We start from the raw sequence: 6,000 nt of genomic DNA, 5'->3' as shown, positions 1-6,000 counted from the left end.
ATGGGGTAGGGGCACCCAGCCTCCCACTGCCTGGCTCACACAGAAAGCATCTCCATTCAGAAAACAGCTCAACTTTGATTTTTCATCCTTTGTACATTGTACTTCTGGCATCTCTGCCACCTTTGGGTTTGATCAGCTCTGTTCTAAACAACAGGCCACACAGGAGGAGCTCAGGGAGACCTGGTCTACCACGTGCCAGCAGCTGTGCTTGCTGGCCATGATCTCGGAATGTTCACCACAGCTGGCCTTCTGCCAATGTATGTTTGATTTTCTGACAAGTCTTCCTTGATTTGCCTTTTTCTTTTCCCTGTGCCTGTTTCCCTTCCCTCCTCAGATTCTAGCCCACTGGGCACAGGGAGCCCAGGTGGATGGCAGCTGGCTGGCTTGGTTTGTTTGAGATCTTAACCATCCTCCTCCAAAAGAAGGATGGTGTCATGCATGAACAGAGTTTGTGAAAATAATTTTAAGATTATCTGTTCGAAGTTCAACAGGGCAATTAAGGGAATGTAATTATTATTCCCATTATTTTTTAATATACATTTATTTATTTTAATTGGAGATTAATTACTTTACAATATTGTATTGGTCTTGTCATACATAAACATGAATCCACCACGGGTATACACGTGTTCCCCATCCTGAACCCCCCTCCCCCCACCTCCCTGTACCATCCCTCTGGGTCGTCCCAGTGTACCAGCCTCAAGCATCCAGTATTGTGCATTGAACCTGGACTGGTGACTCGTTTCATATATGATATTATACACGTTTCAATGCCATTCTCCCAAATCATCCCACCCTCTCCCTCTCCCACAGAGTCCCAAAGACTGTTCTATACATCTGTGTCTCTTTTGCTGTCTCGCATACAGGGTTATCATTACCATCTTTCTAAATTCCATATATATGCATTAGTATACTGTATTGGTGTTTTTCTTTCTGGCTTATTTCACTCTGTATAATAGGTTCCAGTTTCATCCACCTCATTAGAACTGATTCAAATGTATTCTTTTTAATGGCTGAGTAATACTCCATTGTGTATATGTACCACAGCTTTCTTATCCATTAGTCTGCTGATGGACATCTAGGTTGCTTCCATGTCCTGGCTATTATAAACAGTGCTGCGATGAACATTGGGGTACACATGTCTCTTTCAATTCTGGTTTATTCAGTGTGTATGCCCAGCAGTGGGATTGCTGGGTCATAAGGCAGTTCTATTTCCAGTTTTTTTAAGGAATCTCCACACTGTTCTCCATAGTGGCTGTACTAGTTTGCATTCCCACCAACAGTGTAAGAGGGTTCCCTTTTCTCCACACCCTCTCCAGCATTTATTGCTTGTAGACTTTTGGATCACAGCTATTCTGACTGGCGTGAAATGGTACCTCACTGTGGTTTTGATTTGCATTTCTCTGATAATGAGTGATGTGGAGCATCTTTTCATGTGTTTGTTAGCCATCTGCATGTCTTCTTTGGAGAAATGTCTATTTAGTTCTTTGGCCCATTTTTTGATTGGGTCATTTATTTTTCTGGAATTGAGCTGCAGGAATTGCATGTATATTTTTGAGATGAGTTGTTTTTCAGTTGCTTCATTTGCTATTATTTTCTCCCATTCTGAAGGCTGTCTTTTCACCTTGCTTATAGTTTCCTTTGTTGTGCAGAAGCTTTTGATTTTAATTAGGTCCCATTTGTTTATTTTTGCTTTTATTTCCAGTATTCTGGGAGGTGGGTCATAGAGGATCCTGCTGCGATTAATGTTGGAGAGTATATTCCCATTATTGGGTGATTGTCTTTAGGAATCTTGGGGGAAGGAGTCGACGTTTTGTCAGTCATCTAGAGTGACAGTGATCCTGGGACAAAACACGGGGATTGAGGAGGTCTGCTGAGCAGGAGTGAGGGGCCATGCTGGTTCCCCCTGGCGCGCATATGATCCAGGCTCTGATGTTTGGGAGGCAGGCCGGGCCCCTCAGGGCGGTGGTCTGGGCTCTGGTGCAACAGTGCAGGATTCTGAAGGCAGACCCTGGCAATAGCCTTCATCCTCAGGTTCTAGGTGAGACCCAGGGTGGCACAATGGAGTCTACGGGGCTCAGGAGCACAGTGGTGGCCTGGATCGCACTGGACAGCTTGAGACAGACCCTGGAGGAAACTCCAGGAATACTTGGGAATATTTTTAAGCATGTGAATTTCTAAAAAGAAATGCCCTTGTGATGTGGGCCAGACACCTTGGACCATCATGTTGGTCATGCTTTGATTTTCCCTATTTCATCCTTCTGTTCAGGCATTTGACTGTTTCTCTTTCTGACTTCCAAATTATGGCTTTGCTTCTGAAACTAGTTCAGTCTTTCCCAAATGTGGTTAGTAGTAGGCTTTGGGGGGAAAAAGCCAAGCTTCTCTGGGCTCCAAGTGTCAGACGAAGAACACACAGCCTCAGGTGCCAATCAGAAAGTGACTTCCAGCTTCTGCTACACAGCATCGTGGAGGTTATCACCACATAGGGCGGCTGTGAGTATTGCCTTAATGTGTACGTGAAGACTGCCTACGTGAGGATAGGCAGAAGCTATTCACACAGGGCTGTATGTAGCAAGGGAGGCAGCCTCTGTCACTTGTTTTGTCAGAGATTCAAAGGCAGGCAGAGAAGTAGGAAAGGTTCATGGTAGCAAAAAGGAAGGTTTCGGGTGTGTCCTGGCTGGAAGCTGCTGCTGTGGGAAGGCTGGAGGCAGTAACTAGAAGGGGACGTCCTATCAGTTTGTTAGAGGGACCTATTTGGCTTCCTCTGGTTGGTCCCAAGTTGGAAGCAGGGACAAAATGAAGCTGTTGTTCATCAGGTCCTGGGCATTTTGGACTGAATGCTGCAGGGTTACTATTCGACTCTGACTGTCACTGGGGACAGCAGGCTGGTTCCTGGGCTGGTTACTGTGGATGAGAGGTTGGCTCCTTGGGCAGCTGCAGCAGGTGAGGGGCCAGAGCTCTGTTTTTATATGTAGTCTGGCCTTTGTCTGTTTGTATATTCAGTCTCTCAAGTGCTTGGACACAGTACCAAGCTTATAAAAGTAGCCGTTATTAATATTGTCACCTCTACGGGTGACAATGCCGTAGATTGTCACCCAGATTTCTCACCTGGATGACCATAGCACCTGGCACTGTCGTGTCTGTGGCTTCCCTGAAGTGTGCACCCTGGATTGTTTCCACACCTGGCTGATGCTCTTTGTGGACCGACCTTTCTAAGGCAGCTTGGCTAGGGCATTGGTGGTGTGGTCAAAGCTGTGGGTACAAACAGTTGCTGAATACACAGTTGCCTTCTGTTCCTAGAGGCTTGGGGTTCCACGACTGATTCTATGTTCTTTGTGTTTTAAATCTTTTTTTTTTCAAATGTATTTATTTGGCTGCACTGGGTCTTTGTTGCTGTGTGTGGACTTTCTCTTGTGGATGCTCTAGGGTGCTTGGGACTTGGGGCCTCCAGAGCACAGGCTCAGTAATTGTGCACAGGCTCTGTTGATCCTTGGCCTGCGGAATCTTCCTGGACCAGGGATTGAACGCATGTCCCCTGCATTGGCAGGCGGATTCTTTACCACTGGACCACTAGGGATGTCCTAAATTCTTTAATGTTATAAACTTTCCTGGGCCAGCCCATGTCCTCTGCTGGGCCACCACCGTTGGCATCCTTTTCCATCTCTCCCATTGAATTCCTTGATTTCTCGTTCCCCCATTTCTCTCCCTTCTTCAGTTCCTTTGGTATTTTCTCTGGATCTCCAGTTTTTCACTATTTTCTGATGACCGTTCTGACTGCTTCCTCATTTTCACAGCTTCCAAAATATTTTCAGGCTGGCAAGTTACTTTCTATTGCTGCTGTAACAAATTCCTATAAACGTGGTGGCTCAAAACAACCCAGATTTATTATCTCACAGTTTTGGAGGTTGGAAATCTTCCTGAGTTAAGATCATATCAGCAGGGCTGTGTCCCTTTGGAGGCTCTCGGGGAGAAGAGAGGTGCCTCCAAAAACCAGAAAAGGTATTCTCTGTAGCCCCTTCCTCCATCTTCAGAGTCTACAGAGTCTCTCCCTGTGAGTGTGCCTCTGTTTTTCTCTGACTCTGGTCCTCCAGCCTCCCTCTAAGGACCTTGTGAGTACAATGAGGCCACCTGGATAATCCAGAGTAACCTCCCACCTCAAGATCCTTAAATTAACCTAATCACCCCTGCAAAGTCCTTTTGCCTTGTAAGGTAACATTCATTGGCCTGGGATTAGGATATGGGTGTCTGTTAGAGGTTGGACTAGGTTCTCAAATTCCGTATGTTGAAGTTCTAACCACAGGACCTCAGATTGTGACTGTATTTGGAGACAGGGCATTTAAGAGGTGATTAAGCTACCATAAAGTTGTCAGGGTGGGCCTGATTCCATTGACTGAACCGATGCCCTTGTCAGAAGAGATTAGGACACAGACGCAGAGGGAAGGTGATGCAATGACTCAGGGAGAAGAAGGTGGCCAAGGTGGGGATAAGCACCTCAGGAGGACCTGCTCTGCTGACACCTTGATCTTGAAACTGCAGCCACTAGACTTGTGAGAAGATGAACTCTGCAGTATCATCACCCAACCTGAGGTATTTTCTGCATCCCGTCTGTGGTGTGGCAGCCCCAGCAAACTCAGACAACATCTTTGAGGGGCTATTTTTCTTTTGGCCAGAGGGTCAGTCTCAATTTGGCCTAAGTTTAGTCTATTTGAGGAATGATAATACTTGTTCTTTTACCTGAGAGACCTAAGAAACCAGAGGCCTACCTGCACTGAATGAGCCAGGGTGACACGCCTCTCTCCGTAACTCAAGGGCTCTGAATCTGAAATTCGACATGGACTCTTTCAGACAGTGGATCCAGCAGGAGTGATTGGTGAACAGGACCAGGGCTGAGTTAGGGTTTTTGAGCACAGATAGTTTGTCTACAACAAGGAAACCATGCCCCCAGCCGGAGATAGTGGTAGAAAGGTAAGATGCTTGGGGCACCATGCTGTAGCAACATGGCCTACCCACCCAGGCACACGTACGGGGTGTCCTATCTCAGAGAGTCCAATGACAATGAACTGATTTCCATGTGCTTTTTATAATCACCTTGGGCTGGAGATTTTACACAACGTCACACACAGGGCTCCTGCCCCCTGCTGTGGGGGAAGGGAGTGGGACCACTGTGGAGATGATCACGTGGTGTTAGAGCTGACTGGGGAGTAAGAACATGGACAAAAAGAGGTTGTGTGACAGGATCACAGATGTATTTGTGTGGTTACATTGATGTGTGTCTCCTCCATGGCTCACAGCACCCTGAGGGCTGTGTTTACCCTAATGATCACTGCATCGAGGCCTAAAACTGAAGATGTTTCATGAGTGGACAGATGCTGAAGTCCCATCTGGTAAGGATTTGGGAGAGTGAGATGAAGCTGCCATCATTTGTACACTACTTTTTAATTTTTGGAGGACTTTCAGTTTTATTTTCTCATTTGATCCACATATGTGCTGATATTTGCTTGACCCTGGTGCTATGGGTCCTGCACGGGAGCACAGGGACTTGCGCGTCTGCAGTCAGTGGTGGAACTGGGACTGGGAAGCAGCCTCTGACTCATCCCATCTTTTTTGGCTTCTTGCTTTCCCTGATAGAGAAACTACAGCACACAGAGGTAAAATAATCTTCACAGGGTTATAGAGCGACATTATATGAAAAACAAAATCACAGTGAAAATCTATCAGGTAAAAATAAGCAGTATTTCCCCCAAGTATTTTCCTCCATTTGTTTATTCTGGTCCAAGGTAGATTCCCTACCATTGCATAAGTTTGCTTTCCCTACCAAGATGTTCCTTTCAAAATAAATTTGAGTTTAAAGATGTTCCTTTATAATAAGCAAAATAAACTTGAGTTTGGGGTCTTCATTTATGTGACTACTGAGATGCCATCAATCTTAGTTGCCATTCACATTCTCCTAGGAAAATTTTCTTTCTGTCATAAAGATGATTTAGCACACTCCTTCATGTC

Source organism: Bos indicus x Bos taurus, chromosome 22, assembly GCF_003369695.1.
Source record: "Bos indicus x Bos taurus breed Angus x Brahman F1 hybrid chromosome 22, Bos_hybrid_MaternalHap_v2.0, whole genome shotgun sequence".
Classification (NCBI taxonomy): Eukaryota; Metazoa; Chordata; class Mammalia; order Artiodactyla; family Bovidae; genus Bos; species Bos indicus x Bos taurus.
This window is presented reverse-complemented; position numbering follows the sequence as displayed.